Below are 17,664 nucleotides of genomic sequence, written 5' to 3' on the forward strand. Positions count from 1 at the left end.
ACTATATAGAACTGTTAGTGAATGAGTGCATGAGTATATAGATGGTGGAATAATTGAATTGGTTGTTGTAACTGGTATGGCTATCTCCATTTTTTTGAAAATGTTAGTTTTTATTTTTGAATATGTGTTTCAAGGGTTACATTTCAGTGAAAGGAGGTCTGTCACTCTGTCACAAGGATGGTGTCATCAGTGATGTCATGAGTGATGTCACTGACCATGTCATGAGTGATGTAATATGTGACGTCATCAGCAGTGCATTGCACGCGCAAGTTATAGTGAGTCCAACTAACTATAACGTGGGAATTCCAATGGTTTTACGCGAGTAAAATTTCCAGCTGACTATAACTGGTGTGAAACCTATAGTTTTTGCAGTGAATTTAATAGGTTTTTAAAATGCTAATTCCTAACTATAACTGGTGTGAAACCTATGGTTTTTTCAGTGAATTTCATAGGTTTTTTAAATGCTAATTCCTAACTATAACTGGTGTGAAACCTATGGTTTTTTCAGTGAATTTCATAGGTTTTTTAAATGCTAATTCCTAACTATAACTGGTGTGAAACCTATGGTTTTTTCAGTGAATTTTAAAGGTTTTGTAAATGCTAAGTCCTAATTATATATAGGGCCTCAAACCTATGAAATGTAATATTTTTTATAATGAATCCTATATTGTATATTTATATAATACTATTTTTTGTATGAAAAAATTTTTAAATTTTTTTTTTGCCGTGGAGCGCTTCCGGGGCGCGTACCGGGGAGTGCCCCGGTCAGCGCAATTTTGCGGCATGCCCCGGGGCGCGTACCGGGGAGCGCCCCGTTACCGCTATTGCCGCGAACGAAAACATCCTCGTGACGTATCACGTAGCCGCGTCCGCGTGATACATACGGCGTAAGCGCGCCCGGAAGCACCCACGCGCATACGAACGCGCTACGTAAGCGCCCCAGGACGCGCCCTAGGGCGTGCCCAAACATCATCGTGACGTATCGCGTAGCCGCATCCGCGTGATACGCACGGCGTAAGCGCACCCGGAAGCACTCCAGCGCATATGATCGCGCAACGTAAGCATCCGACGCGCTTACGCGACGCACCCCGGGGGCGCGTAGCGTAAGCGCGTCGGGTAATGTTACCTGAAAATAACACTTTTTATTGGTGCAGAACAGTTATGGTTTCCAAATGATGAAAGCCCGGGTCATGTGACCTGAAAATAACACTTTTCATTGGTCCAGGACATTTTTTTTTTCCAAATGATGAAAGCCCCCACCTTTTTTCCTTATTCAGACTTTGTCCTTTGACTGAGGAAGACCTGTTTGGAGATCTATGACTAATATTTTGTACTTTAAAATGGCTACAGTAGCAGCAGCAGCTGGAGCATCTGCACCACCACCACCACCACCACCAAGAGGACCACCACAACATCACATTGGTGGTCAAGAAGAAGAAGAGGAGGAGGAGGAGGAGGAGGAAGGGAGTAGGACATTCCTGCCAGAAGACAATACCCCATATAGGCCAAAGCAGCACATTGTATGGGAGTTTTTTTCCATCCCAGAGGGCAAGAAAAAAAGTGAATGCGCCAAAGGTGACTTGCCAAATCTGTGGCTCTGAACTTTCAAGGGGGAACCCTAATAAGAAATATTCATTTGGCAATAACACCATGATTCGGCACATGCAGCGCAAGCATCCCAACAACTATGCTGCGGCAGAGGTGAGAGAACTGGCCAGTAACCCTCCCCAATCTTCACCCAACACCTCCAAAAGAAAGCAACCCACTCCATCGGGACCAGAGACAAGGGAGAGGGTCCCAAACATACAACAACAGTTTGGTGAATTCAAGATCACTTGTATTTTTTGTGGTAAGACCATCACCTATGGTGAGCAGAGCATAAAGCTCATCAACCGTGCTGGTGACAAACACAATTGCCCCAAAAAAACATAATTTTTTCCTTATTTTTCTTTGCTCCAGTTGAGCCGTTTACAATTCCCTGTTTTTTGTTTCTCCCCATAAAAATAACCAAAAAAATATAAAATAGTTCATAAAAGCCAAAAAAAAGTACAAAATGTTCAAAAAAACATTAAAAAAATATATAACAACAAAAAGAAGAAAAAAAACAGTTCTTTTTAGAACTACCTCCAATTTATAAAAAAAAGGTTACATTTTAAAAAAAAATCTGTCATTCTTTTTTCCCCATGGTACGCTCCCCGGTACGCTCCCCGGTGCGCGTACCGGGCTATCCCCCCGCGAAAATCGAAAAAAATATACATTTTTTTTGCCCCGCGGAGCCCTTTTATGGCCCCCACATCAAACCTATGGGGTCACGGGGGGTCTACCCTGCCCCCTTTTGGTCATTTCCCCCTTTGTTTTTGCCACCTCTTGTGTCTCGATCCTACCGAGACACAACATGGCGGCCGCTCCGGACTGTTTGGAATGTTGACAGACACCCGAGAGCCAATCAGCTTTCCGCGCGCGAACTCGCGTAGCGCGCTGGAACGCGCCCCGGTGCGCGTACCGGGGCGTGCTTATAGATATATATATTTTTTTGAACCTAAATTACTCAAAATCCTCTGGAGCACATATCTTGAGACATAGCAAAGGCACATCGGGCTACCAGTCCCTACAATTTTGCCAAGTTTCGTGGGAATCCATTCAGCCGTTCGGGCTAAAAGTGAGTCCAACCGCCCTATGGAAATTAACATGGGGAAAACACGTTTTGGGAGCCCCCTTTTATCTCGGCCCCCGCTTGACGAATCCCCCCCCAAACTTTCAGGGAAGGAGCGGAGCGGAGCTGGCCATTTTCTTGGAGAAATTCAGCCAATTCCGTCAATCAACGCCAAAGTTATTCCCAATAGAATGTTGCCGATTTCCTATTGAAAGTAGGTCCTAACTATAACTACCTACTGGCAACCACCAGTAGGTAATATATATATATATATATATATATATATATATATATATATATATATATATATATATATATATATATATATATATATATATATATATATATATATATATATATATATATATATATATATATATATATATATTTCTTTCTTTTTTCTTTTTTTTTTTGGTGCAATGTGGTCTTGTAACAGGATCGCTCACCAGCGGGTACCGGCGTTGGGCCAGACCAATGGCCAAAAAACAATTTTTGGTACAAAGGACGCCGCACACAGCAACTTCAGTTCACAGATTTATTTCAGTGCCCAGTCTAACACCAACGCGTTTCAGCCTGACGGCCTTGCTCAATAAATCTGTGAACTGAAGTTGCTGTGTGCGGCGTCCTTTGTACCAAAAAAAAGAAAAAGAAACAAAAAAAGAAATATATATATTACCTACTGGCGATAGCCAGTAGGTATATATAGTTAGGATTTTTTTCCTATGGGATTTTTGAAAATTCTATGTCGAATAACTTTGGCGTTTGAGGACAGAATTGGCTGACATTTTCAGGAAAATGGAACATTTTGTTTCTGAGCAGCCCCTGAAAATTTGGGGGGGTTTCGTCAAGGGGGGGCCGAGAAAAAAGGGGGGTCCCAAAACGTGTTTTTCCCATGCAATTTTCCATAGGGCGGTTGGCCTCACTTTTAGCCTGAACGGCTGAATGGATTTACACCAAACTTGGCAAAATTGTAGGGACTGGTAGCCCGATGTGCCTTTGCTATATCTCAAGATATAGGCTCCAGTGGTTTTTACGAAAATTAACTTTGAAAAATATATATTGGGCTACATTGGGCTATATATATGTTGGAGCCCAAATGTAGCCCAATGTAGCCCAATGTAGCCCAATGTAGCCCAATGTAGCCCAAAGATGGCCACCAGAGACAAAAAAAAACAAATGTAGCCCAAATATCAGCCAGATGTAGCCCAACTATAGCCCAATGACAGAATGTCCCAGAGTGTTCTAAAGAACAACTAGAGTGCTAACAGTCCTACTTATTACAAAGGTATGGCACACCTGAAGCCATCTTGATTGGAATAAAGTGGTAACTCTTAAAACATTTAATTTAAAAAGGAACAAAATGAGGGGGTTCATTTTGCCATAGAAAGTATGATTAGCGAATATATGACGAAATCCCGCATACCATCAGTCCGCAAAAAAAATCCCGCATGTACTATTAGGCCGCAAATTAAAATAACGAAAACTTTTAGAATGAATATGCCTTTAGCATACACTAAACAACTAAACTACCCTAAACCCTAAAACACTACCCCCAGCATGACCCTACACTACACAAACAGTACAACACTACCCTAAACACTAAAACACTACCCCCAGCATGACCCTACACTACACAGACACTACAACACTACCCTAAACCCTAAAACACTACCCCCAGCATGACCCTACACTACGCAAACACTACAACACTACCCAAAACCCTAAAACACTACACCCAAGCATGACCCTACACTACGCAAACACTACAATACTACCCTAAACCCTAAAACACTACCCCCAGCATGACCCTACACTACACAAACACTACAACACAACCCTAAACCCTAAAACACTACCCCCAGCATGACCCTACACTACGCAAACACTACAACACAACCCTAAACCCTAAAACACTACCCCCAGCATGACCCTACACTACACAAACACTACAACACTACCCTAAACCCTAAAACACTACCCCCAGCATGACCCTACACTACGCAAACACTACAACACTACCCAAAACCCTAAAACACTACACCCCAGCATGACCCTACACTACGCAAACACTACAACACTACCCTAAACCCTAAAACACTACCCCCAGCATGACCCTACACTACGCGAACACTACAACACTACCCAAAACCCTAAAACACTACACCCCAGCATGACCCTACACTACGCAAACACTACAACACTACCCTAAACCCTACAACACTACCCCCAGCATGACCCTACACTACGCAAACACTACAACACTACCCTAAACCCTAAAACACTACCCCCAGCATGACCCTACACTACGCAAACACTACAACACTACCCTAAACCCTAAAACACTACCCCCAGCATGACCCTACACTACGCAAACACTACAACACTACCCTAAACCCTAAAACACTACCCCCAGCATGACCCTACACTACGCAAACACTACAACACTACCCTAAACCCTAAAACACTACCCCCAGCATGACCCTACACTACGCAAACACTACAACACTACCCAAAACCCTAAAACACTACCCCCAGCATGACCCTACACTACGCAAACACTACAACACTACCCAAAACCCTAAAACACTACCCCCAGCATGACCCTACACTACGCAAACACTACAACACTACCCAAAACCCTAAAACACTACCCCCCAGCATGACCCTACACTACGCAAACACTACAACACTACCCAAAACCCTAAAACACTACCCCCAGCATGACCCTACACTACGCAAACACTACAACACTACCCAAAACCCTAAAACACTACCCCCAGCATGACCCTACACTACGCAAACACTACAACACTACCCAAAACCCTAAAACACTGCACCCCAGCATGACCCTACACTACGCAAACACTACAACACTACCCAAAACCCTAAAACACTGCACCCCAGCATGACCCTACACTACGCAAACACTACAACACTACCCAAAACCCTAAAACACTACCCCCAGCATGACCCTACACTACGCAAACACTAAAACACTACCCAAAACCCCAAAACACTACCCCCAGCATGACCCTACACTACGCAAACACTACAACACTACCCTAAACCCTAAAATACTACACCCCAGCATGACCCTACACTACGCAAACCCTACAACACTACCCAAAACCCTAAAACACTACCCCCAGCATGACCCTACACTACGCAAACACTACAACACTATCCTAAACCCTAAAACACTACGCCCAGCATGACCCTATACTACGCAAACACTACAACACTACCCTAAACCCTAAAACACTAGCCCCAGCATGACCCTACACTACGCAAACACTACAACACAACCCTAAACCCTAAAACACTACCCCCAGCATGACCCTACACTACGCAAACACTACAACACTACCCTAAACCCTAAAACACTACCCCCAGCATGACCCTACACTACGCAAACACTACAACACAACCCTAAACCCTAAAACACTACCCCCAGCATGACCCTACACTAAACAACCACCACAACTCTACACTACACTAACACAACACTACACTACACAACACTACACTACACTACACAATCACTAACCCACGAAAAAATTAACACAAACCCACTTACCTCTCTCGTCATCGTGGTTTTCACAACGCAAATGCATTTACCATACATGCCTTTAAAACGTAATTCTTTGTAAAGGCATGCGCGATAAATGCACATGCGTTTTGAAAAAATGCGGGATAATGGTATGCGAGGTCAATGACCTTGCGGGATAATGGTATGCGGACTGAAAGTCTGCGGGATAAAAAATGCGGGAAAATGGCTGCAAACCATGATTAGCAGCAGACTTCCCTGGTGAGCACTAGCTTTACTACAGTGATCTAATGAGCAACTAGAGTGCTAACATTCAGAATTTATGGCAAATGTGTGACACATCTGAATGCCTTCTTGATAGAACCAAAGTAAACAAGCATTGAAAATGCAATAGATCTCGCCCTCGTTTAAGTTAAAGCCATTCTGTTTGTAATGAGGTGGCTTTTTAGCTTTGCTTTTATTAGTGTTGTTAAAACTTTCATGTAAATAACATGCATATGTATGCATATATGTATATGTATGCATGCATTTATATTTATATAGATATGCAGATTATATATGTTTATATATGTATATTACCTACTGGCGATAGCCAGTGGGTATATATAGTTAGGATTTTTTCTCTATGGGATTTCTGAAAATGCTATGTCTAATAACTTTGGCGTTTGTGGACGGAATTGGCTGAAATTTTCCGGAAAATGGCACATTTTGTTTTTGAGCAGCCCCTGAAAATTTGGGGGGGTTTCGTCAAGGGGGGGTGAGAAAAAAGGGGGGTCCCAAAACGCGTTTTTCCCATTCATTTTTCCATAGGGCGGTTGGACTTACTTTTAGCTCGAACGGCTGAATAGATTTACATGAAACTTGGCAAAATTGTAGATATGGTTTGCCCGACGTGCCTTTGCTATGTCTCAATATATGTGCTCCAGTGGATTTTGAGAAATTAACGTTTAAAAAAATATATATATCTGTGACAGCGCTCCGGTTAGCGCCCCGGTTCGCGTACCTGACGCGTAACGGAACTTCGCGAAGCGAAGCTGATTGGCTCTCCGGTGTCTGTCAACATTCTAAACAGTCCGGAGCGGCCGCCATCTTGTCTCTCGGTACGATCGAGAGACAAGATGTGGTGAAAAACGAAGGGGGAAATGAAGGAAAGGGGCAAGGTAGACCACTCCTGACCCCCTAGGATTGATGAGGGGGATATTAAAGTGCCCCGCGGGGCAAAAAATTAAAAAAAAAAATTTTTGCGATTTTACGCTGTAGAGGCGCGTCCCGGTACGTGAACCGGGCAGCTCACCGGGCAGCTCACCGGGCAGCTAACCGGGCAGCTAACCGGCAGCGTAGCTGTCAACATTGTAAACAGTCCGGAGCGGCCGCCATCTTGTCTCTCGGTAGGTTCGAGAGACAAGATGTGGTGAAAAAAGAAGGGGGAAATGAAGGAAAGGGGCAAGGTAAACCCCTCCTGACCCCCTAGGATTGATGAGGGGGATATTAAAGTCCCCCGCGATTTTTCGCGGTAGAGGCGCTTCCCGGTACGCGAACCGGGCAGCTAACCGGCAGCGTAACGGGAGTCCGCCATCTTGTGTTTTTGGAGCGTCCGGTTCGCGTACCGGGTAGCGTCCCGGTAAGCGTAACAAGGGGAAAACCAAGAGAAACAGTAAAAAAAAAATTAAGGGAATAGATTTCCAGCAAACTTGGCAAAATTGTAGGGACTGTTTGTTTGATGTGCCTTTGCAGGGCCTCAAGATATGTGCATGTGTGGATTTTGTCTAATTAAGGTTAAAAAAATATATATATATCTGTAAGCGTGCTCCGGCACGCTTACGTTACGGGTTTTGTTTGCGCTGCAGAGCCGATACGTCACGGTTATGCGACGCGTCATGAGGCGTCTCACGTGGCTACGTGATACGTCACGTAATAAAGAATATATTTTACAGCTATAGATATTAGCTTTTAAAAAACCAATGAAATTCACTGAAAAAACCATAGGTTATAGACCATATATAGTTAGGAATTTGCATTTACAAAACCTTGAAAATTCACTGAAAAAACCATAGGTTAGAGACCATATATAGTTAGCTGGACATTTTATTGACATAAAACCAATGAAATTCCATATATAGTTAGTTGCACTAACTATATATCGCGCACCCGCAATCCACTGCTGATGATGTCACATATTACATCATTCATGACATGGTCAGTGACATCACTGATGACATCACTGATGACATCTCAAATGACATCACTGATGACATCACTGATGACATCTCAAATGACATCACTGATGACATCATGACACACCAATACCAGTTACTACATACGCACTCACTGATTCCTACGTCTACACACACATTCACTCATTCACCCATACAATCACTCATACATACAGTCACTCATTATTACAACACTATCATATGCACTCATACACCTATGCAGACACTCACACACTGCCACTCATTCATGGAGTTACTCACACACCTAGTCAGTCCTGTAAAGAATCAATCACACTTCCATTTCCTCATCTATACAGTTAAACACAGAACACCATACTTCAGTGACATCACTGATGACATCACTGATGACATCTCAAATGACATCACTGATGACATCTCAAATGACATCACTGATGACATCATGACACACCAATACCAGTTACTACATACGCACTCACTGATTCCTATGTCTACACACACATTCACTCATTCACCCATACAATCACTCATACATACAGTCACTCATTATTACAACACTATCATATGCACTCATACACCTAGTCAGTCCTGTGAAGAATCAATCACACTTCGATTTCCTCATCTATACAGTTAAACACAGAACACCATACTTTTCACACATATACTAACACATACTTACTCTCTTATACAATCACTGATACAAGTACACATTGATATGCACAGAGTCACACACCTCCCAGCCAGCCACACACACACTCAGTCTTCCATACATCCACTCATTCTTCAATATGTAAAACATATTTAAACTTTACAAAAACACACAGACACTAGATGATGTCATCAGTGATGTCATTTGAGATGTCATCAGTGATGTCATCAGTGATGTCATTTGAGATGTCATCAGTGATGTCATCAGTGATGTCACTGACCATGTCATGAATGATGTAATATGTGACATCATCAGCAGTGGATTGCGGGTGCGCGATATATAGTTAGTGCAACTAACTATATATGGAATTTCATTGGTTTTATGTCAATAAAATGTCCAGCTAACTATATATGGTCTCTAACCTATGGTTTTTTCAGTGAATATATATATATATATACATATATATGTATATATTTTCACTGAAAAAAACATAGGTTTCAGGGGTGTTATAGTTAGCTAGACATTTCACTTGTACAAAACCATTGAAATTCCTCTGTTATAGTTAGTTGTACTAACTATAACTCGCGCGCCGGCAATCCACTGCTGATGATGACACATATTACATAATTCATGACATGGTCAGTGACATTACTGATGACATCTCAAATGACATCACTGATGACATCATCCAGTGAATGTGGTTTGGTTCGATATTTAAATATGTATTATATATATAGCAATCTGCATTGAAGAATGAGTGAATGTATAAGTGTCTAGATGGAGCATTTAGTAGCACTGTGATTGACTGTCTAAGTGACAAATTTAAAGTGTCTTACTAAATATATGGGATAGTGATTAAACTGTGTGAATATCTGTTTCACTGTATCTCTTGTTGTGTAAACTAATACATGAGTTGGTTTCTAGCTGAAAGTTTATATTACTATTAATTAGTTAAGTGACTATCTGTATGGGATAGTGAATGTATTTGTGGTCGGGTGGGAGGTGTGTGACTGTTAAAAAATGTGTAAATAGTTAATTTATTAGGTATATGAGTGTAATACTGCAAGTGGAAACACTTGTTTGGGTGAGTGAATCTCTTTATGGGTGTGGTGGTGAGTAAATATATTTCTCAATGATACATGTCCAACAAAGTAGAAATATAAAAGGCAGTTTATGTGACTCTTGTTGTTCATAAATGAGTATACATAAGACTCAGTGATTGTATGAGTGACTGTATTAAAAACTGTATATCTGTAATAGTTATTTTATAAAACACTAAGTATAAGTTACTATCTATATGAATAAATTAAGTGGTGTTTGTATAAGTGTATAGCTTACAAAATGTAAGTATGATCAATTGTTTGCTTAAGTGTTTAGGATGAATGCATAAGTGAATAGGATGTGTGCTGGTGTGTAATGTCGATGTAGGTGTATAGGTATATTTAATAATGTTCTATGGATATTTGTTAGCATGTATGCGTGAATCTATAGATAAGTGTTTAGAGGTGTGTGTAGATGTAGGAATGACTGAGTGGGTTTTTAGAAACTTATATTGGTGTGTCAATGATTTCAAACAGGGTACTCCATATTATATAATGAGTGTTGAAAGTTTATGCTAGTGTATGATGAGGTGTATCAGATAGTCACGTGGATTATGTCATCAGTGATATCAACAGTGATGTCATTTGAGATGTCATCAGTGATGTCATCAGTGATGTCAACTACCATGTCATTAATGATGTGATTTGTGACATCATCAGCAGTGGATTGTGGGTGAGCGAGTTATAGTTAGTACAACTAAATATAACGGAGGAATTTCAATGGTTTTGTACGAGTGAAATTGTAGTGTAGTTCCTATATTCCCAAAAGGCTCTGCACATTGGAATAATATAAACAGCAGTGTAGATGTAGGAGTGAGGTCGACTAGGTCTCTACTGACTATATTAGACTTAAGGTTTGCCAGCTAGCTCAGAGGTCACTAGAAACTTTCTCGAATAAACGAGGAGGAGTTTAACCTCCCTGGATAGACAAGAAGGGATTAGCTTCTGACAACCATAAAACATGACAACTTTGCTCCCTCAGAATAAGAGTGTATCTCTAGAGTCGTGTGAAAACAATAGACAGTTATTTCGCTCAGTCAATTGTGCATACTTAGTTTCACCAGAGTGCAGAGAAAAGAGAGACAGGCGCTTTTCAATAAAAGGTGTAATTTATTTGAGCAGTCTTCTTTCTCATGCAAGAGAAATGAATTGCCACAATTGCAATACTCATAGTAAAGGAAAGTGCGTACAGTTAAAGGAGGATTATAAAATAATACTGTAAAAGCATTGATATGGTTTCTTAGCCATATGATACTTTAAAATAGATAAAATATATACATACATATATACATTGACTAACGTACTCAACTGGTGCTTCTAAATACGCCTACCCCGGTGTACCTGACCTAAGCCTAATACGTGGGAAGGAGTAAGTAAGTACCAGTTTAAATTAAGTTTGTTTTGCCAAGAATCTGACTCAAGAATTCTCTTTAAGGGTTTAGTCAGCTCCGTACCTGGGTAATAGAAAGCAGGAGGTCTTGTATCTCTCTTTCAGGACTCGATATCCCAGTAACCCGCGAGGGTATCTGGAAACACCGGAGCTGGATTTCTCGGCAGGAGAAAAGACAGTGTCTCTCTCAGTGCGTCAAAGAGGAGGGGCGGCGTCCGTGGGCTCTCGCATCAGATGGGCTCTCGGGCAAGTAGATAGCCACTCTGCTCCAAAACCACCACCGTGTGTTTGCTTAAGGCAACGTTGGTATATTTATACCTGAAAGGTGCCGGGTTTGACGTAAGGTTGGACATAAGACGTAAATAACGATGTCACTAAGAAATGGCCGTTCTTACAGTGCTCACAGGAGTTCTAGGACGAAATCAAAACAAAAGCAATGGGGATTTCCCAGGTTGCTGGAGGTTTGGTTTGTTTAGAGAACTTGTTGTGCTTTCTAGGAGTCCGCAGAAGTAGCCTTGCTTAATGTGATTGCACGAGCTACGACTAAATATGGATATGATTCTTATGCCTTTATAAGGATATTATGTATTATAGCCATATAAGGGCATAAATTAGGAATATCAGATTAGGGTCCTAGATAAAAACACAATACCCACTCCACGATCTAATGTCCATCATTACTAAAACTAAGCAATAGAAAACATATAAAGGTGCATGTGTAATCCAACCCACCCCAAAATACATATTTGCATTTGAAACGGTATATGCGAAATACACGAATATGATTAATGGTACTGTACTCTATTCAAGCAGTGTTATCATTCAGTAAAAAGGATGCATATATATATCAGCATGAATGATTTGCAAAATTTACACATGAAATGGCTCTTAATACAGAAAAGAAGGTCGAGACCATTCCATCACATAATAATACAGATGCTGTAAATGTGCTAGAGGCTGAGGTAATATATTGTCTCTAGAGTTCTTAATAATAGAAGCTCTGTTCTCTAAGAATAGTTCTACTTCAAGCAGAGTACTTTGTGCCAGAAAAAGGTAAATATTTTGGAAGGGGGAAAAAATAATTTCGCTTTCAGGGGAAAAACAGTTCCAAGTGTTTTCAGTAGCTTTTGTTTATCAAAGCTGAGTTCAGGGAACACTGTGTGCTTGTTGCCTAAAAAGTTATTCTTTCTGTTCAGGGGAAAACATCATTTCAGACAGACTCGCAAAAAAAGTGGTCTACGGCTTCAGGTGAAAGTTCGACCAAGTTTGAAAATGCCGCAACAGTACAGTCGTGAGAATGATTGCTATCATCGATGTCAGGATCAGCAATGCTCACAGAAGGTCGTACCTGGGTGATGCTGCTTTCATCTCGTACTTCATTGCCACATAATCGTAGTGATGAAGTCTCAACGAATGCCGTCATCAGAATCGGTAGCCGCTGGGGACAACAGGATGCATGAGCCGTTACAGGACTTAGCAAAGTATCTGTATCCAATGGTACTGCTGATGGTAGTGTAAGACAGACGTCCAACACGCATTCTTCTCCGCATAGCATACATCGACGCACAGGTAAGATGCAATTCTGGGTCTGAATGAAAGAAACCAGGTCATATTCAGATCTCTTAGCTGTGCTAATCCAAGGACTTTAGTTATGCGGTCCCGATAGCGTATAGCTTGGATCGTTTCTTCCATCGTTGCTGGAGTCTTGTCTGCAACTTGGCTTGCCAGCAGAAGGATCAAAAATAAAATTCCTGCTACGAGTCCCAAAAGAAGTGGTAGGCCGCCAAAGACAGAATGGATAAAATTAGGAAAAATGCCCAGAACTGTTTTGAAGGGTGTTAACAGTCCCCAAAAAATTGTCTTAAATACATGTGGGATACCACTGGTATCTGACATATTTAGGATTTGGCTTAGCATTTCTGCGAAATGCACGGGGCAATTTGTTGATAAAAGGGTATGTATCTCTGCCATCGTCCTTGCAACCTTCAGATCATACGTTTCTTTTGATGACGTTAAGGGCACAGTTGTCTGTAAAAGAACAGACTTCATTCTGCTTAAAGTATCAATTCGAATAGAAGAGATATTCAAAGAAGGCCAAATTGTTGCCTCCGTATCTGGAGTGCTGTTTGGATACAATACTTGCATACAGCAAGTGACCATGGAACTAACGCTTACGAGATAGGCTTTCCCTGGCACCAAGCCACAACAGCTGTGATCCACTATTAGAATATAGCTCCCATTAGATAGCTGTCTAAAAAATGGCTCTATTTGTGTTGCAGGTGTGCCGTGCTGGTGACATGAAAGGTTATTTGAAGTCCCTTCACAGGCCCCATGCAAGTTAATACCTTGATTCAGAAGTATACCGCTTAGTGATTTTTTACAATTTTTACCACTAAGAAATACATTCTGTTTCTTTTCACTATAACATGTGTGTGTATAAGGTAGTTTCCATGTTGACTTAATGTACCCTTTACCCAACCTTTCATACTGGCCCGCTGGTATATACTCTTGGCAGTATTTAAATTGGAAAGTTGTTATCGGAATTGTGATTATTCCGTGTATTATCCATTCAATGATAGGTCTTTCTGACATTGTCAATGGTAATCTCTCACGTTTTTCAATGCTCAGAATCGTATAGTCTGCTCCTTTTTGTGCCAAACTGATTTTTTTATCAGTAAGGTTAAAGATAGAAAATAATGACGTTACGTTGATTAAACCCCATGACACGTAGCCTGAACGCAGATTTTGCAATGTCCAGCCAAGCTGTACAATAGAACGTAATTGGGACTGACCATGTTGTAACATTATTAAGTCCTGCTCTATTATATCAATAGCAGATGATACAATACTGTCCAGTGAATATATTCTGGAGGACAGAGTCGTTAACCCATTGTCCACAACAGAAAGTGATTTTTCCAAATTAATACGATCAATTGCTCGTATTTTCTCTGCTGTTTCAATTTGCATTACTTTCCAAGCTTCATTGTACGCAGCGTATATACCGGCCGCTATGAAACGTTTTTGACGCTGTTTGCGTGGTCCCATTATGAAATCACGCAAGTCAGCACGTCTTTAAAAAAAGTCAAGTGTTGCTTAATTTCTGCCAGTATGTATTTCTGTAGCCATTCGAGGCAGAGTTTCCCTACACTGTATGTTGTAACTATCCCTGGATGTTGTCTCTGGGAGTATCTTGGGTCTGGCCTGGTAATTTTGAACCCCTGTTTTTTGTTCAGGAATCTATCTTGACACTTATTTGTGTCTGTGGGCCAGATCAACAATTTTTTCCAATCTGGATGTGTTCTGTTTTGGTTAAAAATGTGGGATATGTCTATCTCAACATCTGTAGTGCTATTACTGTCAGGTGTTGGCTTTGGAATAGACGGTTTGTTTAAGTCTTTTATCTTAGCTATGCCAAGACAGGATGTCTGTTGAATAGTGTCATTCAAGAATATTATTTGTTCTGGGATCATGCAGGCTCTAAATAATGCTTCTAGACCTTGGACCTGCCACTCTTTGGTACCCCAGATGGTTTTTGTTTCAGTGTCATTTTTCCAGAAATCAAAACCAAATGTAATCATTTTTTCATAAAATGTTTCTGAATAGATCAATTTAGTGTTTGTCAGCATTGTTTTCATGCCTGTCATATTTAACATTTTGAAATAAAACGTTTCTGCATCACTTGTGTTAAACCCTGGGAAGTATGGGAATTTATCGTGAAATGTTTTCGAACTGCTTTTAGGTTGAATTGCACAATGTTCCCATTGATTATAACTAAAACATTTCTAGGTTGAGCAGTTTTATGCAAATAGTGATGTGCAAAGTGGTTGTAGCAGTACATTTCCTCATAATTTGATGAACCCTGTAAATAATCATGTTCTGTAAATTTTGCTGACATTACTAAATCTGACATCATATCATTAATACTTTCAAAGTCCCAATCATCAGAGAATGTACTCGGTGTTACAAAGTCACTTAATGAAACCTTGAACTGATGTGGATATTTCAAGAGCTCAACCGGGCCATACATTTCATAATCCGTTTTGCCCCATGCTACCCCACCGGGTATTGGATTGGCTGTGACATTCACTGATGATAGTTCTCTTTTCTCGATGTGAGATGACTTGTGTGGCTTTAGGACCAAGTTGATGTTCTGACTTGCTGTGTCCATTGTACTGTATTTTCCCTCAATTAATTTTCCCAAACAAAGAACCATGATGAGCCAAAGCAGGAGGAAAAGTACACCTAACACAATCCAAAATTCAATCCATGGAGAAATCAGGTAGGTTTCTTTGACTTGATGAAAGAGTTCTGTTGCTTTGTCTTTTAAAGTTTTTGTTGCTGGCGTTTCTTACTGTTCGCTTGGATCTTCAGAAAAGTTATCGAAATTGATGAAGTAGCCAGATGCAGTTCTGTCAATTGTTGGAATTGCTTCCGGGTTTTCAGTTGCTTTTGCATTTTTTGTTTCATTAGCATATGCTGAGGCTACATCGTTGTAGACTGGTGTTTCTTGACGAACTGTTGCAATTTGGGTTTCAAGAGGCACACGTTCCATGGCATTGTTGCATAGTCCTTTTTTATTTACTGTAGGATTATCAAATGTGATTAGTCTCTCAGTTTGAACCTCTTGTATTGTAGCAAATTTTGGTATTCTGCTATTTCTTGGGAGTCCACTTGGCCTACTACTTATTATTGGCCACATGATTATGGTTTTACCAGGTCGATGGATACAACTCGGTTCTCCTTTTTACCAGCAAGGGGCGGAAGTACAACTGATCTTGTTCCGCTGACAGCTAAGACAGGTACTGCTTTTCTGTAAGAAGGCCCAAATTCCTTCTTTACTGCGATCTTCTCTCTGACCAGATCCCCAATCTTTGGAATCCAGACAGGCCTTGCTGGGACAGGTGGTTTATCTTCAGTGGCTGTTGGCTGCTGTTTTAACTTTACGTTGCTCAGGCCTTTTCTTGTTTCATTTAAGTCCTGTAAAATAGCCAAATGATCTTTGATATCAAAGCATTTTTCTTTTAACACTGAAGTCTGACTATCAAGGTCCTGAAAATGCATTCCAGTCCCGAACAATAGTTTGTACGGACTTTTAGAGAATTTCTTGGCAGATTATTAAGACTACGTTGGACACTTGTTAAATGTTGGACCCACCCATCACCCGAACCTAATACCCCCGCTGTTATAGATTGCTTTATGTCCCGTTTTTTTCTTTCAACAATTCCATTTCCCGCAGGATGGAAGGGACAAGAGTACTGCAATGCAATGCCCATGCTGGTCATTGCCTCCTTATAAGATCGAGAGCTAAAAGCAGGACCCTGGTCAGAATGTAGCATGCCAATTGCGTATATGCCGATATGGACTCGCAATCTTTTGTAACAGTTCTGGCGTCAGCCGAGCGCTGGTGTCTACATTTTAAGTGAATCTAGTCTTAAAAATAGATGGGACACATTTTTCCTGTTGGATTTTGCGTATAGATAGCCTTATGCTATCTAAATGAAGAGCCATGGCAACACTCCGGCCGGTTCGCCACTGCGATCTCTGTTGCAGTTTGGACAGCTTATTGCAAATTTGTGATGTTGCAGGCTCATCCCCGGCCCCCAGTATTCTGATTGTAATTCTTTCAGAGATTTCATGATCTCCTGGTGCCTTAGACCTAATCCCATATGTGCTTCTTGAATCAAGAAGATTCTCCTGTTCGTGTTTGGAATTACTCTACCCCCCACTCCAGGGATTCGAGCAAAAGGAACGGAGTTTGCATCAATTATGTATGTATAATTGAGTGGATAGTTCACGGGTAGTGCTGCACAGTCGCCTTTTGAAGACGTTTTTACCGCCAGCATGGTTTAACCGTCTATGTATTTTTCTGCACCCTTTTTTGTGGCTACGGAAGCCGGATTAGTTGCTTCCGCTGTGGCTGTGTCAGCCAATTAATTCCCTGCAACGTGAACGCCATCACGCTGATGACTCAGTGTATGTATCACGTGAGTCTTTTGTAGTTCTTTCTGTACAAGAACTACCTGCTCCCAAAGCCTTTTATGCTTTATTGTAGCACCTGTGTCATCTTTGTAATCGTTTTGAACCCAGTTCTGCAAGTCATTATTGTAAGATTTGACGCAGTAATGCGAATCGC

Source organism: Lissotriton helveticus, chromosome 12, assembly GCF_964261635.1.
Source record: "Lissotriton helveticus chromosome 12, aLisHel1.1, whole genome shotgun sequence".
Taxonomy (NCBI): Eukaryota; Metazoa; Chordata; class Amphibia; order Caudata; family Salamandridae; genus Lissotriton; species Lissotriton helveticus.